The sequence below is a fragment of the Oryctolagus cuniculus genome, chromosome 2 (assembly GCF_964237555.1).
Source record: "Oryctolagus cuniculus chromosome 2, mOryCun1.1, whole genome shotgun sequence".
Lineage (NCBI taxonomy): Eukaryota > Metazoa > Chordata > Mammalia > Lagomorpha > Leporidae > Oryctolagus > Oryctolagus cuniculus.
In genome coordinates this window covers 145,241,577-145,267,067 of record NC_091433.1, presented here as the reverse complement: position 1 = coordinate 145,267,067, position 25,491 = coordinate 145,241,577, and positions in this window count along the sequence as shown.

Below are 25,491 nucleotides of genomic sequence, written 5' to 3'. Positions count from 1 at the left end.
GCCATGTGGCTACCAGGCTTCCAGCAATGGCGGTGGGGGCTAGAGCCTCAGATGGTGTCAAGGTGTAGGCAGCGCCATAGATAAGACTGCACCAATAAATGGCCATTTTTAAAGAGTGTTGAAAAGGAATAGAGCAAAATCCAGAAATATAAGTAGCTGCATAGTTGTAATATAAAAAGTCTTTAGTAAGTCAAGGTCAAATAAGTTTTAAAAAATTCAGCCTCATAGCAAAATTAGATAAAATTTTGAAAGGCCATTTTAAATCCATTAGTTAGGTTTAGGTATTTCCAAGTTAATCCTTTGAATTTAACAAAGTTATTCAGGGAAGAGAGATGAAGGGTCTAACTGTGCCACAGGCAGAGCAAGAGTTCCTCTCTTATTAGGTAAGTACTTAATATCTTCAATGTACCACCTCACTAATGAAAGAAATAACAAAATATAATGACAAAATTCAAACTGTCCTAAAGACCCAAGCCTTGTCCATTGAGAATTCAGGAGAGAGAGGACTCGGAAGGAGAGGTTTTTGCAAGATAAAAATAATATTCTATAGAAAGATTCATGCAATTGAGAATTAGGGAAAATGAGAATGTGCTATAATCTATTTATGGAGAGTAAAAGAGTAAGAATTAATTTGAAGTGGACCCACAGCTCATTTTACATTAAATAAGAACTGTAGATAAGCCAATGCAATCCTAGCACACTGCTTCTATGGCATGAAGAAATATTTATACCATCAATATAATTTGAGATTGCTTCTTCTATAACTATCATAATCAAACACTGATAAATCTTGGAAGAATGAATAATGGCTACAAAACAGAGCTGTTACATTATAAGACTCTATGAAGAGACAGATTAATAAAATCAGCAGAATGTAGACCAGATCACTAGACACCAAAGAACTAATACAATTAGGAAGACAGATGATTCACTCTGCCTGCCATTGCCTTTAAAGACAAATACTGCCTGTTGTCTTTCATGTGAAGTGAAAAATAAAAATTATGGATTCACATATTTGTATATATTATGTATATATGTAAATATATGTTGTATATATATGCATTTATCTGTAAGTGTGTGAGTATATGCATATATATAAAACCTTCATTTTAAATAGTGATTACTAGAGATTAGAAAGAGGATGGGAGGACGTTGGATAATGGTTATCTAAAAACATAGGGTGAACATACTGAGTTCTGATGTTTTGCAGCACAGTGGGGTGACTATGGCCTATGATGATGTTTATATTTCTGTATAAAGGACAGAAAAATAGCAGTTGGTTGCCTCCAAACATAAAGAAAAGATAGGAACCAAAAAGGCTGACTGCTTACTATGACCAGTTTCATGTGTTTTATCTTCCTTGAACTTTTAATTAGTGAATGAATGAATTCAACTGACACTTTTGGGGTTTTGTCGGTATTTTTATATAGCCTACATTTTAATTATTTGGTTCTTTTCTGTTTCTACTAATCTGTAGCATTAATTTAATAAATGTTATAATACCAACCTACAAAAAGTGCAAATATTACATGTTAATCCAAAAGTTAAACACTAATTTTTTAAAAAATAAAAAAATAAAAGAAATTTTACTCAAATTGCTCAAAAAAATGACAAGATGTTTCATTCCTAACATCTAAGCAATTCAAGAAAGAAATATTAACAGATTTGGAGATAGATTTTTTTAATGCTACATTATCAGCCTTCATAAACTTTACTACTACTTTAGAGACAACAATCTCCTGCTTTCAAGTTCAGCAACTGGAAAGGGAGAATATTCTTACAATATTATTCAAAATGAACCTTCCAGAAAGAACAAAGAATGACACAAGAAATCAGAGCATTTACTTACTGATTGAGTAGTGTTTAGTAGTATTTACTTTTTTCTTTACTTTTAACATTCATAAGGTGTTTTAAAAAATTTTAATTGACATATAAAATTGTATATATTTGTGGACAGTATTGTGGCATAGCAGGTTAAGCACTGCCTTCAAAATCAGCATCCCATCTGAGCGTTAGTTTGAGTTCTGGCTTCTCCTCTTCCCTTCCATCTCTTTGATAACGTGCCTGGGAAAGTGGAGAAAGATGGCCCAAGTGCTTAGGCCCCTGCACTCATGTGGAAGACTTGGAAGAAACTCCTGGCTCCTGGTTTTGGCTTGGCCTACTCCGGCTCTGTGGCCAACTGGGGAGTGAACCAGTGGATGGAAGACCTCTCTCTGCCTCTCCTCCTAACTCTTTCAAATAAATAAATATATTCTTTTAAAATGCACATATTTATATGGTACCACATAGTATTTTTGATAAATGTACACACCATATAATGTCCAAATCAGGGTAAACATGTCTATCATTTCCTTACGGGAAAAAAAATCCCAATCCAAAATATTTTCTTCTATCTTTCTGGCGTTGCGTTATATGTGACTTGCTTTATCGATCTGAAAGTTACAAAGAGAGGTACAAGGAGGTCTTCCATCTGCTGGCTCACTCCCCAACTGCTGCAGCTGAACTGATCCGAAGCCAGGAGCCAGGAGCTTCCCCCGGGGTCCTCACGTGGGTGCAGGGACCCAAGCACCTGGGCCATCCTCTGCTGCTTTCCCAGGCGCATTAACAGGGAACTGGATAGGAAGTGGAGCAGCCGGGACTCTGGCTTCACAGGCTAGGGCTTTAACCTGCTGTGTCACAGCGCAGGCCACACACACTCACTCACTTTCTCTCTCTCTCTCTCTCTCTCACACACACACACACACCTACATTTCTCTACAGTCACCCTCCTGTGCAACAGAACAACATAACATTTTATTCCCATCTAACCAGAACTTTTTTTTTTGGTCACATGTGTCAGGAAAGCAGCTGTGGCTTACTTGGTACAGTGAGGTCTTTCACGGGGCGGCACCCCCGCTGTGTGCCGGGCATGCAAGCTTACCTGAAGGCGTGGCTGAAGTGTTCCCTTTCACGCTCACTCACTGGGGCCTGACGGCTGCCAACCTCCTCACAGGCTGAAGCACCGAGGGCCGCAGGTCCTGAACAGTTGTTTCCCTGTGGTCTTCTATGGTAGCTCGCTCTCCCAGCAGGAGCAACCCAGGCGCTCGTCACCCACCAGATGGAAGAGGTCGTTTCGCTCCTCACACCCTAGGAGTACTTCAAGGATTCCCTCGCGCGTTACTGCTGCGTCCACTGGCTGAGACCCAGCGACGCGCTCCACGCCAAATGGTGCGTGCCTGGCTGCCAGCTCCTGCCCTGTCCACCCTCCCTGTGGCTCCGCCCATCCCTGACCAGCTGAAGCTCTATCCTCTGGCTCAGCAGCTGGACTGTCCCTGGATGCCCGTTAGTTAATCTTTCCTCACCCCGCCATCCTCAGTAGTCTGCCAGTCTCTGGTAAGTTTGTACACTCAATTTCCACAAGAAAAGTTTCTCTTAATCTAGGGGCTGGCGCTGTGGAGGAGAAGGTTAAGCCTCCGCCTGCAGTGCCAACATCCCACATGGGTGCCAGTTTGAATCTTGGCTGCTCCACTTCCTATCCAGCTGACTGCTAGTGAGCCTGGAAGGCAGGGGAAGATGGCCCAAGTAATTGGGCCCCTGCATCCATGTGGGAGACCAGGAGGAAGCTCCTGGCTCCTGGTTCCCTAGCGGCCACTTGGAGAGTGAACCAGCGAATGGAAGATTCTCTCTCTCTCTCTCTCTCTCTCTCTCTCTCTCTCTTTCTCTGCCTTTCAAATAAATAAGAAGAATGACCTCGAGTTCCATTTACATTGTTGCAAGTGACAAGATTTCATCCTTTATGTAGCACATGAACACAATGAATGCTATTTAAATTTTGCTTAGCATTCACAATGATTCTATTAAGTATGATGCTTCTCAGTGCTAGGTAATGAAATTATGGTTCTGAGTGCAAAATACATTGGCCAGGATTCATAGTTTGCAAGAAAGAGAGTCAAGATGCAAATCTGAGCTTGTGTAATACCTGAGAGACTAATATACATACAGAAAATAGACAGACAACTTAGACAATAGAATTGGAACCCAAAACCTATGCAGCAAAAGCAGTCCACAGAGATTAGACCAGAATAGCAGCAGTCATCACAGAATGTTCAGGGCTTGGTCAGTTACTGAGAACTCCCCACTTCCCATTGTTTTCATTGTCCAACTTAAAACTGACAAACGCAAATATGCTCCCCAAACCAATAATTCCAATCAGAGCATACTGAAGTCTTCCTTTTTTTCACTATAAAGTACTCATTTCAGTGCCTGACTTGCTAAATGCAAGTGACGATGGTCAATTCCTTTGCAATAACAAGCTCTGAATAACCCCCCCCCCACTTGTTCTCATTTGGATGGTTTTCATATATTTACGTATTATAAAAGCTATAATTTCATCCATTATGCAGTAAGGTTTAGATTTCTAATATGTTAATCAATTGTTAATTTTCTTAAAACTTGCTTTGGAATGGCAAAATTCTATATGTAAACATAAAAGGGCAACTATTTAGGGGAATTTTCCCTAGTTAAGTAATTTGGAATGGTAAACTAAGGTAAAATAAAACTTCAAGTAATTATCGCAATTCTTAAATTGACTTTTATTCTGTAATCCTACGTGTGAGTAAAAAATTCCAGACTCAAGTGACCTTCTATATTGTATTCCTTGCTTCAGTTCTACAGCTGGTATTGTAATAGATGAAAAGCACAAGCAGTGTCCAGATGCAGCTGCAGATTGTGCGGTAAAGCAAAATGTTTTACTCTAATGGCTTTCCCTATACAAATGGAACAAAACCAAGCAGGAGCCAAAAATAAGCATCTAAATATTGTAAATAAAGGTAAGGTTCATAGTAGGAGAAAATGTTACAGTAAAGTGTTCCGCACAGTATCAATGTATGAGATATGAATCAGACACACCTGAGAGATTCAGTCTACTCTCTTTCCCTAGCACTTGGCTGTAGAGTAGGCTATCTTAGGTTACCCCATGTTTGACTCATTTCCAGAGGTCAGTCTCATATTTCTCAACTGATGCTCCTGGGAAAATCAGTTTCTCTAGAGGTTAAAAGTCTGAAAAAGGGCCAAGGAATTAAATTTTAAATTTTTTTTTCAGCAAGATGAACCCATTCATCTTGAATTTGGGGCAAGATAAAAGAAGGAAGATCCCTGTGAGACCACTAGAGCAGTGATTAATGGCAAGGGATATAGACCCAGCTGGTTAAGTTTGAATTACTGGATTTAAATGATTTAATTTCTTCTTCTACTGAAAGTTATAGAGAGGATTAAATAAAATAAGTGAATGTATGTGAAGTAGTTAGAATTATTTGGTTCATAATTATCATCAGCATCATTGTTATTCTCTGGGAACTATGAGTGATAAACCCATACCGTTTGGGCCTTCTCTTTCCTTTGTAGTTGTGAACAATTTTAGTTTTTGGTGTTATCGACAATTTGAACCAGAAAATGAAAAAAAAAATCACAGGTGGTGTTTAGTAAAAGCTGTCAGAAGAGGCGGCAGCTCAGATGCTAGTCACACAGTTCAATGCCCCAGCACTTCGCTCCCACTAAAGAGGAGTCACTGAACATCTGTTGCATCATAACTCTCTTCTCAAGATGTCTCACTTTTATAGAATAATGCTGAAAATTAGAGAAGGGTAGAAACTGCTATGAAGGTTGCCCTTCTGGGGCAACCCTGACCCACTAGAAGTAGAGAGGTATTGTAAGTCTAGAGGGTTCATTTTGCTGCAGGTCCCTCTCTGAAATGAGCAGCAACTCACTCTTCTGAAGAAAGAGTACACTGATTTACAGATGTCTAATGTGAGGATTACACTGTAAATCAGGAAAGCCATTTAAAGGCCACACTCTACTTCTGTCAAATTCCTCCCTCACACTGGTACTGCGTCAGGCAACCAAGGCCAAAAATTAAGAGCCCTTTGATCAAGTGCTCTGTTTAAGTTACTAGTGACTTCAAAATCTGGTTTATTCAGTTTTTTTTTTCTTTTTTTACTTTTTTTTTTTTTTTTGACAGGCAGAGTGGACAGTGAGAGAGAGACAGAGAGAAAGGTCTTCCTTTTGCCGTTGGTTCACCCTCCAATGGCCACTGCAGCTGGCGCGCTGCAGCTGGAACACCGCGCTGATCCGATGGCAGGAACCAGGTACTTATCCTGGTCTCCCATGGGGTGCAGGGCCCAAGCACCTGGGCCATCCTCCACTGCACTCCCTGGCCACAGCAGAGAGCTGGCCTGGAAGAGGGGCAACCGGGACAGAATCTGGCGCCCCGACCGGGACTAGAACCCGGTGTGCCGGCGCCACAAGGCAGAGGATTAGCCTAGTGAGCCGCGGCGCCGGCCTGGTGTATTCAGTTTTAATTTTAGCTATAGGATTAGAACTAATGAGCATCATTTGGATTACATTTTTGAGATATTGATTCTTTCTCATAACACACTGAAAGCTATTTTCATGCTTGTCTGGCATTTAAGTATCTTCTTCACTGGAAGGTAATCTAAAATAGCTACCTGCTTGTTGTTGTGTGAGGGTACAGAGACTAATAAACCTTGAAGGATTTAGAAAACCACAGATTCTGAAGTTCTTTCATCAAGTTTGTTTGGCGAGTTAAATATTAGAGAGTAGTCCATTCCAATAATGAAAGTTCACCTTGTAAACCTCTTTGTCAATGACTGTTATTCTAAAAGCTTCTGTTTTAATACATGTTTTTAATCATTCTACACACTTCTAAGGAAATACAGAGCCAATAAAAGAGATTCCAATTGCAATATTTTAATATCTTCTGAAGCTTAAGTCATTACTCATGGGAGGAAGAAGTGTCTAACCATATTCAAGATCGTTTTTAAAGCAATAAAATAATATATTTAACTTGCCTCTATTCTAATATTTTATTTCTATACTCTAAAGATGTAATGAGTGTTTTCAAAGTGTTCACAAATGCTTATGTGCAAAATGTATATTTGTATTTAAATTTTAACAAGCAGTGAAGCTAATCTTAACCTAAAATTAAACTACAAAGTACATCCAGCTTTCTCCCTTGATCTCTGTGTATTTCATTTCCTTTCTCAAATTCCAAAAATTTTAAAAATATTAGAAAAGTAACTAATATTCTTCATATAATAACTATGACTTACAATAGTTATAACTCTATTTACAACTACAAATATACTTTATTTTGTTTCTAGTTCATAGGGTTTAAAATCCAAAATAATATTATGTTATACATTCATACATAGAATATCGCAGCAATATAAGAATTCAAAGAATACTATACATTTGTATACTATTGATATAAATACTTTCCATAATTCATTTTATATTATTGAAGATAAACATGTGTTTATAGCCATTTGATTCTTCATTAGAAATTACTCTGGAGAGTGGATAAAAAACAGAATGGAGCTTTATTCATAATCATGTTTAGTTCTACATACCAGTAAGACATGAAAGAAAATATCATAACAAGGTAAATTTATTTTGATATTACTCCAATTTCCACTAACATACATATTTTGATTTTCATTGCTAGAGAAATACAAGTTTTCTCCACCACAAAAAAACAGAACCCATATTCTACTCAGCACCAAAATAGGTATGTTTCTTGCATTCACTTTTTAAAATCAATATATATCTCCCCTTGATTCTACTTCTTTTCTACTATTAGCATACTTATATTTATTTTTCTGCCATCCCATGGGAACTGTCATCACATGTTAATCCCTCATTTGAAGTTGTGCCACACTGCAATTTTGTTCAGGGTCTGAGCTGACATGAAAGTTGCTAAATTAAAAGGCTGTTAAAATTCATGGGATAGGGATCAACAATGTGGTGTAACAGGTAAAGCCACCATCTGCAATGCTGGCATCCCAACAAGGGTGCCAGCTCAAGTCCCGGCTGCTCTACTTCCGATCCAGCTCTCTGCTATGTTCTGGGAAAGCAGTAGAAGATGGCCCAAGTCCTTGGGCCCCTGCACCAATGTGGGAGACTGAGAAGATGCTCCTGGCTCCTGGCTTCTGATCGGCCCAGCTCTGACCATTGCTGCCATTTGAGGAGTAAACCAAATGATGCAAGACCGTTCTTTCTGCTCCTGCCTCTTTGTAACTCTGCCTTTCAAATAAATAAACAAACATTTAAAAAAAATTCATGAGGTCCCACATGGGAGACCAGGAGGAAGCACCTGGCTCCCAGCTTCGGATCGGCACAGCACGCCGGCCGTAGCGGCCATTTGGAGAGTGAGCCAACAGAAGGAAGACCTTTCTCTCTGTCTCTCTCTCTAACTCTGCCTGTCAAAAAAAATCATGAGGTATTATTAATTTTAGAATATAGTGTAATGACTTTAGGCACCCAAGCTTTATGAAAGTTTCTGCCTTGAACAAAAACTTGGGAAATCCTCTAAAAGTATAAACCATTTGGCATATAGTTAATAAATTGCAATATATTATATTTTTGAAGGATAAGGAACAATATGTATGTCACCAATATCTTTATAGAGCTGAAAAATCTATATTTAACTTTGAATATTAAGATTACTGATTGGGGACCTGTGCTGTGGCACAGTGGATTAAAGCCTGGACCTGCAGTGCTGGCATCTCATATGGGCACCGGTTCGAGTCCTGGCTGCTCCACTTCTGATCCAGCTCTCTGCTATGGCCTGGGAAGGCGGCAGAGGATGGCCCAAGTCCTTGGGCCCTTGCACCCATGTGGAAGACCTGGAGGAGGCTCCTGGCTCCTGGCTTTGGATGGGCTCAGCTTCAGCCATTGCAACTATCTGAGGAGTGAACCAGCAGATGGAATACTTCTCTCTCCCTCTGTCTCTACCTCTCTCTATAACTCTTTCTTTCAAATTAATAAAATAAATCTTTAAAAAAGATTACTGATTATTGAAAAGTAGGATAGCAGTATAAGTATAGAAAAGATGTATGAAATTTTCATTTACCAACTATATAAACTTCCTTGTAGTAAGTTCATTGTTGGACTTATTCTTTGCATGTTTGAGAACAGAATTTGTATAAAATACAATGTATAAAATTATTTACAATTTATTTATTTGAAATGCAGATTTACAGAGGGGGGAGAGATATTGATTGATTGATTGATTGATTGATTCCATCTGCTGGTTTACTCCCCAAATGACAGGACTGAGCCCAGGTGGAAGCCAGGAGCCAAGAGCTTCTTCTGAGTATCCCATGTGGGTGCAGGGGCCCAAGCACTTGAGCCATCTCCCAGTGCTTTTTCCAGGACATTATCAGGGAACTAGATCAAAAGTGGAGCAGCCAGGACATGAATAGGTGCACATATGGGATTAAGCCCAACCCGTAAGACTTCATTAACCTCAATTACTCATTTGCAGGTCCTATGTCCAAATACAGTCACTTAGGATTTAGAGCTATTCTGCATTAAAAAAAAAAAAAACAGTTTTAATCACTACTACAAGAGCTGCAAAGTCTAAATCAGTTTAAAATGATTGTAATGAATAACCTAGAATGAATGCCAATCTCATTTCTTCCTAATGTTTGCTTTGACAAGATAGAAGAGAATATAAGGAATTTCTCTTTGAACCTATCAGGCCACAAAAGACCAAAGTTAGCCAATAAAACAAAATGCCATTTTTATTGTATACTCAGAAAATATTAAAAGAATAAATATGCTTCATGAAATGCGTTAAAATTAGGCATGCTATACAGATACCCATATTATATCCACAGAAAAAAAAACAAAGACATTTAAATATGCTGAAAAATTACTTTGGGATGATGTGCCCTATTCATATGTTATGAAACACTTGGAGACTGATATTCAATTGGAATCAAGACTAAAGTGATAAACTTTTATGAATCCTTCATTTTGGGGCATGGGAATGACATTCAAATGTGACTTCTTTAAAATTTTATATATGGTTAAATTTTTCTATAATAAGTGGTTAATGAAATAAATACCAAAGCAAAACAATGTGTGTGTGTGTGTATATATATATATATAGGTACTTATGAGGCATGAAAATCCAATAATATACCATTGGTTGTCAGATCATTTGTTCATTTTTAATCAACATAAATAAGGTCAAATATCATGCTTGTTAGATATTTTGTTATTATAGCAGAATTTATATTATTTTGGGCCTAAATTGTTACATGTCAGTATTTCATATACATCAGATTACAGACAAAAATAATTACAAATCAGATTCAGTCCCTCTGTTTTCATTAGTACTATGACTGTTTCACATCAAACCCATTATGTTCCACCATCAAGTGAGCTTTGCCCATTACTTCACTTTGTGATGAATCATTAAGAAATTTTCAAGTCCAATAGTCTCATTATTACTCCCTCCAAACAGCTGGTGAAAGATTTGAGGTAGACAGAAATGGGATTCTGAACTCACCACCAGGCCTAGAATTCTATTTGTAGTTTCAGTGTCGCAAACAGACCTTGGAAGTTGAGGAGGAATGCATTTTATCTGGGTACTGTGTGTTAGTATTTTGAACTGTATATTAGTCAACCAAGGCTGCCATGATAAAATGTAGGATGGCCTACATTATTTTTTTTCTTGCATTTCTGGAGACTGAACAGTCACAATGAAGATGTTGACAGGTTTGGTTTCTCCTGAAGTCTCTTTCCTTGACTTGCAGATAACCAACCGTGCTGTGGTCTTCTATGGTCTTTCTCTGTACATAATTGCATCATGATTTTTCCTCTTTCTACAGGAACCAATGCTAGAATAAGGCACTACTCTCATAATTCCATTTCACCTTAACTACCTCTATAGCATTCCCATCTCCAAATATAATTACAGTGGGGATTGGATTTCAACATATAAACTTTGGGAGACACAATGACAGACCAACAGTAAACAGGAATTTTTTTTTTTCATAATTCAAGAGTAAGATAGGACAAAAACTCATTTTTCACATAAGAAAAAAAACTTTCTAAAGAAGATTAGTACCTTCTAAGGCCTACTTGATGAGAGTACAGTGACTGGAATACCACTCTGGCTGTGATCCTAGTCCTCTGACTGGCCCTCACCTTCAGCCTCTTCTGGGATCAACCTCTCGGCCTGGTTGCCATCAGCCACCAGCAACTCATTTCCATTCCTAGAGGTTACCCTGGAACATCTGGTAACTCATGTCACTTTCAAATAGCATAGCCTCAGAGTCAATAAGATCTGTAAGTCTGAATACCAATTCTTTCATTTATGGTGTGAATTTGAGTAAATTAGTTGTTTCTATGTACTTCTCTAATACAAATATCTCTAAAGTGGAATAATAAAGTCATTTACCTCTTAGAATTATTAGAAATTATTTAAAAAGAATGAAAATGCTGATTCTGCAAAATGCTTCAAATACTGATTTTTACTAAATTGAATTGAATGGGAGGATTGCAGCCAGATTTCAATGCAAATTGAAAAAAAAGGTTTCAGACAGGAGGCCATTCTCTCTTCATACTGCATCTCATGTTTATTATTTATACATATAAATAATGTTATTTATATAATAAATAAAATATTATTTATATATATTATTATATATTCCAAGATTTATATTTTTAATAATATATTTAATGTATTTGAAAAGCAGTGAGATAGAGAAAAATCTCCCATTTGCTGGTTCACTCCCCAGATGTCTGCAATAGCTGAAATTGGGTCTGGCAAAAGCCAGGGGCTGGGAACCCAGTCCAGGGCTCCCATGTGAGTGGCAGAGACTCAAGTATTTGAGCTATCACCTACTGCCTCCTCCGGTGCACAAAGCAGGAAGCTGCAATGGAGAATAGAGCCAGGAATTGAACCCAGGCACTCCAATGTGGGTGACGATCATCCCAACAGGTAGCTTAACCACTGCACCAAACACCTATACCCCAGGATCTTTATTTAAAGCAAGCATTTACATCATTTTAAAAATAAATGTGCTCAATGTAAGGAAAAAAAATAACTGTATCTGTGATGTATACTCACATTACAAAGCTGAAACTTAACAAAATTACACATGGTAAAAAGAAATTCCAGCTACTGCAGTCTTCATCAAGGTTCTGTCCCCAGAAGTAATCAATAAAAACATCACTTTTATATGCTTCCAGAAGCATCCTGTACTTTTATAAACAATAAATGGGAGTTCTTGCTTCTGGCGGTATCATTAATTACATTGGTTGGTATCTTTGCCATACCAGCTATTCAATCAAAATAGATTTTGGCCTTTGAAGTGACAAGGCTCCTGTAGTATTCTGGTTAGGAAATTTTCTTGAGGTCCATAAGATAATATGTTGGTCATGTCAAGAGGCGGTCCAGGCAGTCATTACTCAGTCTATGCTGCATATACAGAGGACAAGGAAGACAGAGAAAGAAGGAAAGCACCTGTGTATTTTCTCATACTTATGTATGAGATGTAATAAAGTTGCATGTAGTCTATTTCACAGATTTCCCTGAAGCCTTTTCATTGGATCAAGGGTATCATACTTAAGAAACTTTAAGCAAGTCTATTTAAATAATCTGATTTTATTTATAAGAACTTTGGTAACTTACAAAAGAGAACAATGCACTCATCCTTTACATATCTTTCCCTTAAATTTCAAATGGCAATTTTTTTCTAGATTTGCATTTCACTTTATTTTTTGCTTATATAAAGGCAACACATTCCATGTATTTCATATATACAGTTTTACCACTGTATAGATTTTTTAAAAACCTGATGTTTAGAGTAATTAAGGAACTATCCAGAGTTGTCAACTACAAGTTAACCTGTACCCTTGTGACTGTGATTCCAAGGTCAAAGGTTTTTAATTTGATTAATAAGCCTTATTAACACTGACTCCCTCAGTAACAATTTTAAATGATTTTATTTATTAATAAATCTCAAATTTATATTTTTAAAATTCTAAGGATTTTTACTTTGATTTTCTTTGTTTCCCATATACACCCACCTCCTTTGTCCCACTTGCTAAGTTTCTTGAGAATTGTCATTTTCCAGAATTTCAGGACAAGATTCTCTGATTGCATTTTTCACTTTTTCTAAGGTTATGAATGTGGCAGTCAATGAGAATTTTGAACAGTTTTTCTTCACATTCAATTTAGATCATATGCATGACTCATTCAGCCTCCTCAAGTCCTTTCATGAACAGGCTCAGAAACAAGGAACTTTAAGTTTGATGTCTTTCAAGTCTATAATGTACTGTTCCCTTTCAAGTATGTTCATTCAGAGGCACCCCATTCTATACCTCAAAGTCAAAAGCAGTGTTCCTAAAAAAGGAATTTCCACATCACAACTGTTAATTTCATAGGAATATACTGAGGAGATAATAGACAGCCACCCAAAGAAGCACCCTTTGCACAGGTTATAATGAGATGAAATGTCAAATCATCTTTGTCCTGTTCTTTTCCTTCATGTACCTGTAGTTGAGTATAGATATTGGAAAAAACTTATGAGCTCATAAGTGGTATTACAATTTCTGCTTCAATTAATTTATACTTGTTGGCATGTCCTTAAGCCAGTATGGTTGGGTGGAAGTAGAGTAGCTGCTTGTGTTCCAAGTAGCTGCTTGTGTTACTGTATGAGTAACCCTAGGCATCCATGATCTGATTTTCAGATTCTACTTTCAGAAAATGATCATGAGGGGGCTTCCATAGCCTTGGCAGCTCATGACAAGAGCCTAGGGTGATTACTGATGCCATAAACAAGAGTGTCAATTTGTTAAGTCAACAACAGGAGTCACTGTGCACTTACTCCTCGTGTAGGATCTCTGTCCTTAGTGTGCTGTACATTGAGATTTAATGCTATAACTAGTACTCAAACAGTGTTTTTCACTTTATGTTTCTGTGTGGGAGCAAACTGTTGAAATCTTTACTTAATGTATGCTAAACTGATCTTCTGTATATAAAGAGAATTGAAAATGAATCTTGATGTGAATGGAAGGGGAGAGGGAGTGGGAAAGGGGAGGGTTGCGGGTTGGAGGGACATTATGGGGGGGAGCCATTGTAATCCATATTCTGTACTTTGGAAATTTGTATTCATTAAATAAAAGTTAAAAAAATGATCATGATAGTATCAATTTCTTAGGGATATTTAGAAGATTAAGTGGTACTGTCGCTCCCCGTCTTCGTGGAGGAACGACACAGGACCCTGCACTGTTCTTTCGTCTGCTCGGCCCTCCCCGGGTTTGCTGCTGGTTCTTCCCGGGTTGGCTATCGTCCCTTCCACCTCCGTGGAAGGGCGGTTCCCCCTAGCCACTTTCCCCACTTCCGCGGGGGAGCGGCACACCGCCGGCCAGCTCTCTCGGGGGCTGCACAGGTATTCCTTCAGATAGATGTTCCTGGTGCATGTTGTCTCTCTCCTCCTTTATAGTCCTCTTCCACCAATCCCAACTCTGCTACCCACACACTGAGTACGCTGCTCTCCTCCAATCAGGAGCAGGTCCTGCAGCTTGTCAAGTTGGTGAGAGGCAGCTGGGTAGAAGCTGTTTGCTCCTCTCCCAGCGCCATATTGTGGGAGAGCAGATGCATAGAATAAGTCTTAATTCCAGTAACAGTATAGTCCAAGATGCTCCCAGTTGCTCCCCACAGATCCACCTTTCTTTTTATTTTTGGCGTTGATACGCGCCTGTCTTCGGTGCCCCGCAGCACACACTGTGCTCTGCTTGCTAGAGTTGCCCACAGGTGCCTACAAGTCCTATCAATCAGGCAAACCGAATCCGGGTCCTCTCTTCACCATCTTGTGAGGAGGTTTTTAGGCGCTGATGAGTGCCTGTGTTCGGTGCCCTGCAGCGCATGCTCTGCTCTGCTAGAACTGCCTGCAGGTGCTTTCAAGCCCTACCAATCAGGCAAACCAAATCCAAGCCTTCTCATTGCCGTATTGTGGGGAGACTTATTGGTGTTGATTCGTGCCTATCTTCGGTGACCTGCAGCTCATACTCTGGTCGAGCTGCCTGCTGGTGCTTATCGCCTTACTAATCAGGCAGACCGAATCCAAGCCTTCTCATTGCGGTATTGTGGGGAGACTTATTGATGTTAATTTGTGCCTGTCTTCGGTGACCTGCGGCGCATAAGCTGCTAGCTGCACGCAAGTGCTCACCACCTCCCTAATCAGGCAGACCGAATCCAAGCTCTCTCATTGCCGTGTTGTGGGGAGGCCTTATTTTTCCCTATTTCTCTACCTCCGGGCATTCCTATTTCTCCTATTTTACTTCTATATGCCAGCATTCCTATTTCTCTCATTTTACTTCTAAACTTCTGTTTCTCTTATCCCTGCGGCATCCCGGCGCCCGCCCCAAGGCTGCTTCTTGGTGCCTCACCCTGCGGCGGGTTCCTGGCTCAGCGCCGCTTCAGCCTGCGCTTCTCTCATCTGCGCGGCTTCCTGGCGCCCGCCCTGTGGCGGGTTCCTGGCTCTGCGCGGCTCGGCTTCGCGCGCTCTGTGGTCTCCACGCCCTTCGCGCCCCCACCACTTTCCCTATCTATCCAAGCCCTGTGCGCTCTCCCCACTTGTGCCCCGCGCGCTCTCTCTGCGCGCGGCGGCTTCCGCGAGTCACACAGCCCAGCTCACATTTCCGCCACTGGCATTCAGTCCAAGTTCCCCGGGCTAACCTGGCGAATTCCAACCTGGCAGCCCACATCTCTGCCTCTGGTTCCAGATTTTCGCCTTTTGCTCCCCGGGCTGACTTGAAGAATTCCAAGATAGCTTACGTCTCCGCCTCGGCCTGCACTCGCGGCTTCATCCTCCCTAACATTTTTCTCTACCCGGTATGTTTCCCTAACTTTTCTTCCAACAACAATATTCCCCTCTCATTTCTCCTGGCCTCTCCCCACAGTCCGTATCCAAGTCTAAGTTTCTTCTAGGTTTCACTTTCACTTTCAACCTGCAGTCCGTATCTGAGTCTAAGTTTCTTCTTGCTTTCACTTTAAATCCTAACTTCTTTCCCACAGTCCGTATCCGAGTCTATGCCTAGGCTTTCAATAGCTTCTTCTGGCACCTTTTCCATCCGGCTTTTCCCTAGGCTCTTTGCTAGTCTCTCTCTCCAGTATTTTCCCACTTCTTCCCGTTTCTTCCCTCCTAGGTCTCCTATCTGAGTCACGGCACCATTATGTCGCTCCCCGTCTTCGTGGAGGAACGACACAGGACCCTGCACTGTTCTTTCGTCTGCTCGGCCCTCCCCGGGTTTGCTGCTGGTTCTTCCCGGGTTGGCTACCGTCCCTTCCACCTCCGTGGAAGGGCGGTTCCCCCTAGCCACTTTCCCCACTTCCACGGGGGAGCGGCACACCGCCGGCCAGCTCTCTCGGGGGCTGCACAGGTGTTCCTTCAGATAGATGTTCCTGGTGCATGTTGTCTCTCTCCTCCTTTATAGTCCTCTTCCACCAATCCCAACTCTGCTACCCACACACTGAGTACGCTGCTCTCCTCTAATCAGGAGCAGGTCCTGCAGCTTGTCAAGTTGGTGAGAGGCAGCTGGGTAGAAGCTGTTTGCTCCTCTCCCAGCGCCATATTGTGGGAGAGCAGATGTATAGAATAAGTCTTAATTCCAGTAACAGTATAGTCCAAGATGCTCCCAGTTGCTCCCCACATGGTACTTCTTTGTAAAATATTTTATTAACATTCTAAACATTTTGAAAAGGAGGTTGTATTTATTATTTCTGAAAAAATTTAGGGTTTTGTTGTTGTTTGGTTGTTCATGGTATTTCGTGTAAGAGTTTCGTAGCACAACACCCTATTCTTTATCAGTTACACCTAGTAATCCATAAATATATTTAAAACTACTTTCCAATTATATATATGAGTTACACCCATAACAAGGGACAGAGAAAGGTAAGGCCATGATAGAGTGAGACAAGCAAGGCTCAAGTGCAATAGTTCTGTGAACTTTAACAGCATGTTTTTAATATGCATGTACTGGGGTAGAATGTAAAAACTTTAAGAAATATTCTCAAAAAGGAAATGCAGACCAAGAGTTACAAAATACCTTGCCTAAAAAAACAGAATTATTGGCAAAGCATTATACAACCCAGAACACAAGATTCTCAGAATGCTCTTCCTCTTATCAAATATATTAAGGGACTTCAAGTTACTGGAAATAAGGAAACAAAAATTTGTCTTGGCACAATAAATTTTAAGGTTCACATAAGTTTTTCTTTGTCAAGATCCTTTATATGCACTATCTTCAAAACAGGGATATTATAGTCTTAAGTAGTTGACAATAGAGCAAAGGAAGTCTTTGTTAATAGCTCTACTCAGTCGCAGTTTAGCTAATTTATACCATTTAAGTAATTCTCAAGGTTTAATTTGTTTCTAACCAGTCTAGGACTTTTGTTTTGCAAACAGATGGAAAACAATTTACATCTATAAGTAATAGGAATCCAAGTAGGAGCTGATCACTTCTTCCTGTTTCCACCTTTAACATTTTGACTTTGTAAATTTTTGTTCATTTATACTTTAAAAGTACATACAAAGGAAATGTACAATTTCAGGAAATTATTGTCAGGTCCAAAGATAAGACTCATTCACTGAAAGCTAAACTGGACATTAATGTGTAAGGAATTAAGAACACTTGAGGGGGCCGGCACTATGGCATAGTGGTTAAGGCTGCTGCCTGCTGTGCTGGCATCTCATGTGGATGTGGGTTCAAGTCCCGACTGTTCTACTTCCAGTCCAGCTCTCTACTATGGCCTGAGAAAACAAAGGAGGAGGGTCCAGGTCCTTGGGCCTCTGCACCCATGTGAGAGACCCAGAGGAAGTTCCTGGCTCCTGGCTTCAGATCAGCACAGCTCTGGCCTGTGCAGCCTATTGGGGAGTAAACCAGCAGATGGAAGACCTCTCTCTCTGCCTCTCCTTTCTCTGTGTAACTTTGACTTTCCAGTGAATAAATAAATCTAAAATAATAAAAAAAAAACACTTGAGAGGGCCTGCACTGTGGTGCAGTGGGTAAAGCCACTGCTTCCAGTGCTGGCATCCCATATGGGCACCAGTTTGAGTCCTGGCTGCTCCACTTCTGATCCAGCTCTCTGCTATGACCTGGGAAAGCAGTAGAAGATGGTCCAAGTCCTTGGGCCCCTGCACCTATGTACTCCTGGCTTTGGATTGGTGTGGCTGCGGCCCTTGCAGCCAACTGGGGATTGAATCAATCAATCTCTCTCTCTCTCTTTCTCTCCCTCCCTTCTTCCCTCCCTCCCTTTGCTTCTCAAATAAATAAATAAATAAATATTTGGAAAAAAAAAAACACCTGAGTGGTCAAATAATTATTGTCTCTGTTCTAAGGAAAAATGAAACTACTTAATAGGTGATATTTTGGAATCAAAGAAAAATGTAAAAATAATACCTTTTCTTTTGGAAATAGATGTATACATGTTACTGTGAATCAAAATGTTTCTTTTCCAAATAAATTTTAGAGATTTAATCAAATTTCAAAACATAAATATGTTTATAATGCAAATATATATATATCCGCATTACATTTTTCTCACTGTCATATTGCACAGCATAATGTAGACGGTCAATATGACAGCAGACAGAGAAACAATTTCGACATTCATTTCACATTGCATAAACACTGAGGAAGTTGAAACTAAGGAAGGCCTAACTCAGATGGAATGACAGAAGTTATGTATTTCTAAGGAATGAGGCTCCATTTTCACATGTTAAACCAGAGGAAAAACATATCCAGACAACTTGACACTCTTAGCTCTCAGCTTGGCTAATGAAAGCTGAGGGTAATTCCTTGAACATTTTTGAGTCTCCAATGTGCAAAATGAGAGACATTCTGAGTCTTTGAGGTTTTTATTACAAAGCTACTTCATAAAATATATTCAAGGGGCCGGTTCTGTGGCAGAGTGGGTAAAGCCACTGCCTGCAGTGCCAGCATCCCATATGGACGCCCAGTTCCTGGGTTTGTATTGTCGCAGCCCTGGCCATTGCAGCCATCTAAGGAGTAAATCAGAAGATGGAAGACCTCTCTGCCTCTGCCTCTCTGTAATTCTGCCTTTCAAATAAATAAATAAACCTTTAAAAATGTATTGAAATGTTGCAAGACTAGTTTTACTACTTTTTAAAGATTTATTTATTTACTTTCAAGGGAGGGAGGGAGAGAGAATATAAAGGAGGAGGAAGTGGAGGAGAAGGAGATATAGGAGTAGGAAGAAGGAGAGGGAGAAGTAGAGGGAGAGACAGTAAGAGCAAGAGAGAAACCTTCTATCCGCTGACACACTCCTCAAATGGATGCAACAGTCAGGCTGGGCCAGGCTAAAGTGAGGAGCCCAGAACTTCATCGTATTCTCTGACATGGGTGGCAGGAACCCAAGTACTTGGGCCACCTTCTGCTGCCTTCCCAGGCGTTAGCAGAAAGTGGAGCAGCTGGAACTAAAACTGTCACTTTGATATAGGATATAGTGTCTAGAGCAGCCACTTAATCCACTGTGACACAAAGTTGGCCCATATTAATTTTAGACCTTATCTAAATGTACAAATAGTACAAAGATTTTTCATATATATACATATATATATATATATATATATATCATGCTGTTTCCTCTGTTGTTCATATCTTACCTAAGAATAGTAAAATCATCAAGAACAGGAAAGTAACATTGGTATGGTATTATTAACTAAATTATATACCTTACTTAAATTTCAACAATTTTCTATTTATCTCTTTTTTCATTTCTAGAATTCTGTATAGTGTTTCATATTAAATTTTGTTATTATTTATACATGTTATACAATCTATAAGAGTCTTCAGTCTTTCTTTGATTTTCATGACTTTAATACTTTTAAAGAGTACTTGAGTAGTTGATTTATAAAATGTCACTAAATTTGGATTTTTTGATGTTTACTCATGGTTAAGAAAAAGTTATGCATTCTTTATCTAGAGTAAGACAAAACGAAAATGGCAATCTTCTCAGTGTGTGTATTAAAGGGTCCCTGATATTTATGTGTGTTATTTCTAGCGGTGCTTACTTTGATTATTTGGTTAAGGTGGTATCTGCTGATTTCTGTACCCTAAAGTTATTATTCTACCCACTGTAGGTCATATGCATCTTAATGGACATCCTTGAAGGTAGGCAAATCTTTTTTCCCTCAAATTATTCCCATCATTTTAACATCTGTTAGTGGATCTTGTCAGCAATGATTATTACTATGTTGATTAACTAATGATCATCCCATGTCTCCCTTTGGTGTTTCTATATTTACTTCTTGGAACTCTACTGCAAGGAAAGTCTGTCCATTTTCTTTTCTTTGTTAATTTAATTATTTTTACACCAATAAGGACACATGAATGTTTACCTTATGCTATGACTTATATTTAAAAACTATTTACATATCCTTTTATCAACTTATTCCAGCTTTGTCTATTAGGAGCTCCTCCAGGCTGGTTCTTGTTTGTTTGCTTGTTTGTTTTTAATATTTCCTTACTTTCTAGGACTCGAAGATTCAGACTCTACTTGTATTTTTTTGTCCCAGTTCTGGAACAAAATACTTAGTCAGGGATCCTTGGTTCTTTCAATAGGAAAATGGTATTTATAAGCCAAGATCTAGGAGCTAGGTGTGCTTATTTCTACTGGGAATGGAATATCATAACTTCTAGATCTGTCAACATATAGAAGCAGACTATATAATTATATATATATATATATATAATTTCTACATAAATTTTACATAAGCATGAATGTGCATGCAAATAAACACAAACATACCTTACTTCCTTCTCTCTCTCTCCCCATCCATCCTCCCTTTCTGCTTACCTTCCCTCCCTCCCTCCCTCCCTCCTTCCCTCCTTCCTTCCATCTATCCATGTCTATTGTTGTATCTACCATCTATGGAGATAGCAAAAACCATGAATTTATACTGATAACTCCAATTCAAATTCAACATGGCCATAATCATCCCAAGCTTTCTCCTTTCGTTTTTCACAAAATGTGAGAAATCTCTTTATATATACTATAATTTCTGACTTGGTCAACCTACAGAATAGTAGAAAATATTTGCAAACTATACATGTGACAAGGAGTTAATAAAGAGAATATATAAGGACCGCAGGCAAGACAACAGCAAAAAAAAAAAAAAAATCCCCAAATAACCCAATTTCAAAAAAGGCCCTAAATCTATGAAGATAATTTTCAAAAACATACAATAGCCAAAAGTTTTGTAAGAAAACGCTTCACTTCATTAATTACCAGAAAATATAAAAACCCTAACAATATCACCCCACTGCAGTGAGATCGGCTATGACAAAAAAGACAAAAATAAGAAGTGCTGCCAAGGATGTGAGGAGAAGGAAATCTTGACACATTGCTATGTAAATTAGTACAGACACCGTGGCAAATGGTATGGAAATGCCTCAAAAAAATAGAGCCGCCATATGATCTAACAATCCCACCAGTGGGTATATATACCAAGGAAATTAAATCAGTGTGTCAGATAGACATCTGTAGCTGGATGTTTACCGCAGCACCACTCACAGTACACAAGAAATGGAAACAACTTAAGTGTCCACTAACTGGAATGGTAAGGAAACACGGTAATTATATACAATGGAATGCTATTCAGCTATAAAATGTGTAAAATCTTGTCACTTGCAACAGCATAGATAGAACTGGAAGATATTAAGTGGAGTAAGTCAAACACATGCATACTCAGATGTAGGTCTAAAATAGTTTATCTCATAGAAACTTGGTATAGAATGATCATTGTTAGAGCTTTGGGAGAGTGTGGTATGGAGGACAGTAGGGAAAGATTGATGAATAGTTACTAATAATAGAAACAAGTTCTGGTATTACTGCATAGTATGGAGACTAAAGACTATAATAATGTGCTTTTTTAAAGACATAAAGTGGGACTTTGAAGGTTTACACAATAAAAACATAATAATGTTTGAGGTAACAGATATGTTTAACCTGATTTGAATAATTCACAATGTATACATGTGTCACAACTTCCTATGGTGCTTCATTAATATGAACATGTATAATCTGTATGTTTTAGTTAACAAATAAAAAGTGAAGGATAGTAAAGATTTTAGTTTACAGTGAAAATCATTTTAGAAATTGCTAAATCATACCCCTATAAGAAAGCTTACTGAGTTTTCATTTTCCCTTTTGCAGGTTTCCACATCACTTATTTTAGTTCTTTACTTCCCCCACTCCATTCACTATGGGTATATTATTCATCTGTAATGTCCTTAGGCCTATTTGTTAGTATTTGTTTGCCAGTTTTGGTTCTAATCATGCACTGGTTTATTTATTTTGTGTGTGGGGAGAGGAGACACAAGAATAGGACCAAGATCTCTTTTTCTTATTTCTCCAAAGGATTCACCTTTAAAACTATTGACTACACCAAAATTGCATTTACTAAGTAGTAATTTTCCAACTTCCCATTTATATTAGTTTACAATTGTGAAGTGAGTAACCAATGTTATCCCTGATTTCATTTAAATTCTGGTCAAAATAAAATTTAAAAATTAGAATTTCAGTTGTTTCATACAGAATTACACCACCACTTCATTCAGAATTATGATAGGTGTATAATTTGTTTTTATAAATTACAAATAGTTCACTTTACTACTTTCACAAGCACATGAACCAAAATACTAGATTAAGATTCTAAAATTTCTAAAATATATCACCATTTATGATTCAATCCTGAGTCATGGAGTTTGGGGACTTCACTAGAGGATGTCCTATGCCATGCCTGACCCACAAAACCTCTAACCCAGAGAACACAAGGGGAAGCATGAACAAAACTGTATGACTAGCTGGAGTGACAAAGACTGTGGAGATCATACTCATTTTTCCTATGTGTCAAAGGTCAAAGTTGGATAAACCAGACGGGGAAATTATAAATGTTATATATTTTATTCTTCTAATAATCATTTTCAATTATTATTTTTGATATGTAAGATAGAAATCATGATTCAAGTTACACAACTATATATATAAATTATTACATTATTTTAATTAATTAAATAAGCTTATTTAATTGGGAGGCAAAGACAAAGAAATCCCCATTAGCTTGTTCATTCCCCAAATGACCATAATAGCCCAGCAAGATATGAGCTGAAGCCAGAAGCCCAGAATCCAGTCTAAGTCTCCCATTTAGGTGTCAGAGACCTGACAATTTGAACCATCACCTGTTGCCTCATTGTGCCAGGAAAAGAGCCTGGGTACTTTAATATGGGATGCATTACCCCATGGAACATCTTAACAGCTAGTTAAAATTTCTTGGGTTTAACACTGGAGCAACATTTAGAACAAAGTTGATTATAAAAAGAAATTCTCTAAGAAAAATTATATATATATATGCTAAGTTATTTTTAGCCTGAATATTTTTAGCCTCAATATGAATATACTTAAATTAATTTCAGTTCAACCACATAATCTTTAAAATATTTTGTATATATTACTTTCCATATTTATTTGAATTTTACATTTCAACATCCATAGTCAATGTGGAAATTATATTAAAGACAGGCAGCACATTATCTTGTTTTGAATAGCTGGATATTAATAAGTCTCATTGTTAGAGAGAATTTTACATAGGCTCTCACTCCAAATTTAAAAATCTCCTATACAAATTGAATGTTAATTAGTATTGAACTGCAATATATATCCCTGAGTTTATTTATTAGTTAGAAGTAGGAAAGATATACAGATTTACAGATACACACATAAAGGCACAGAGATCTCTCATCTGCTAGTTAGAAGCCCAAAATTCAGTCCAAGTCTCCCATATGGATGGCAAGACCAAAGCACTTGAGTCATCACCTACTGCCTTCCAGTGTGGACATTAGCAGGAAACTGAATCAAACAGAGCCTGGATTTCAATCCATTGACTCTGATATGGGAAATGGGTATCCTAAGTGGTGATTTAACCACTGCACCAAATGCCCACCACATTTTTCCATAACTTTGTGACTTGGGTAAATGCAATGGAATTTGACATATCAATTAATGTTGGGCATTGCATTGAATTTAGAAGAAGGAATGGCTCTTCATTTACAGGAGAATATCAATTAAACAATAAAGAAGGAATAAACAAAAGAGAAAATTACTGCTACCCAAATAGCACAGCAATAATCAAGGCAGGCAAAAATCATTAACAGAAGTCAAAATTATTGGGTAAAAGATAATTAGATATAGGATATTACATAACCATAAAGTAGCTTCCAATAGTAGATTTGTAAATTATAAAGAGAAATGATATAACTCCATAGTGGAAAATGTGTTTGACACCCCCTTAGCCATGCAATCCAAGCAATAAAACATGAGGGTAAAACAAATTAAAAATTACATTTATTTTGTGAAAACATTTGAAGTCCATGCAGTTTTTGTTCATAACATGTACTTTCCATAGACTTTTTGAAGACTCCTCATAAGCATGGATTTCAAGATATTTTTGCTCCAAAGTAAACTTAATTCCATTTTTCATTTCATTTTCCAATTTTCCCCATATAGTGCTCATGACTTCCTCATTTGATGCACTGAGAAAGGCATATTATTTCTAGGGTATGCTGACCAAAAGCGAACATCCTCACCATAATCTTGAGAAAACATTCTGTAAGAATAAACTGAAGGACATTCTACAAATAATTGGCCTGGTGACTTCAAAAGTGTCAGCTCATGAGATGCAAAAACTGAGAAACTGAAACTGTCCCAGATTGAAGTAAAGTAATGGAACATGACAAATAAATGGAGTGTAGGATTTAGGATTGGATCTTGATTCAGAAAAAGGACAATAACTGGCAAACAGGCAAACTTCAAATAAGTTCAGTTGATTAGGTTTTTATAAAAGCTATTTTTGATTGCTTTCCTTTGGTTTTACAAGATGGTAATGTGGGAAAAGCTAGATGAAGAATATATGGGAATTCTCTTTACCATGTTCACATCTTTGTTCTAGTGCTACTTTTCAAAATAAAATGTTAAAAAGCCTAAAGGTCCGTTCATGATGTTCTGCCTTCCAAACCTCCAGAGTTGAAGAAGGTATCAAAAAGGGCCTTAAGATAGTTGATCAGCTCAGATAGCCTTTCCAAAATTAACTAATATGAGAACCCATTAAAAGGGGAAACAAAATCTGAAAATTTATTAATATATTCCTGTATTCTGTTTCTGAAGTGCTGTTCTAAGACTTCTAAGATTGCTCTTTAAACACACACACACACTCTCACAAAATTTTTAAGAATGAAACTGACATCTTATGCTTTGATTACTGTCTATAGCCATTTTCTACATTCCTGTGGAACAGTGGTCTTTCTACTTTTTACTTGAACAGTGTGTTTAGTAGTACACTAAGCCTGTGATTATAAAGTAAATTGAAAATATATTATTGCACAGGCAGTCAAAGCCAAAATCAACTATTGGGATTGTATCAAATTGAGAAGTTTCTGTACTGCAAAAGAAACAGACAGGAGAGTGAAGAGACAACCGACAGAATGGGAAAAAATATTTGCAAACTATGCAACAGATAAAGGGTTAATAACCAGAATCTACAAAGAGATCAAGAAACTCCACAAAAACAAAACAAACAACCCACTCAAGAGATGGGCCAAGGACCTCAATAGACA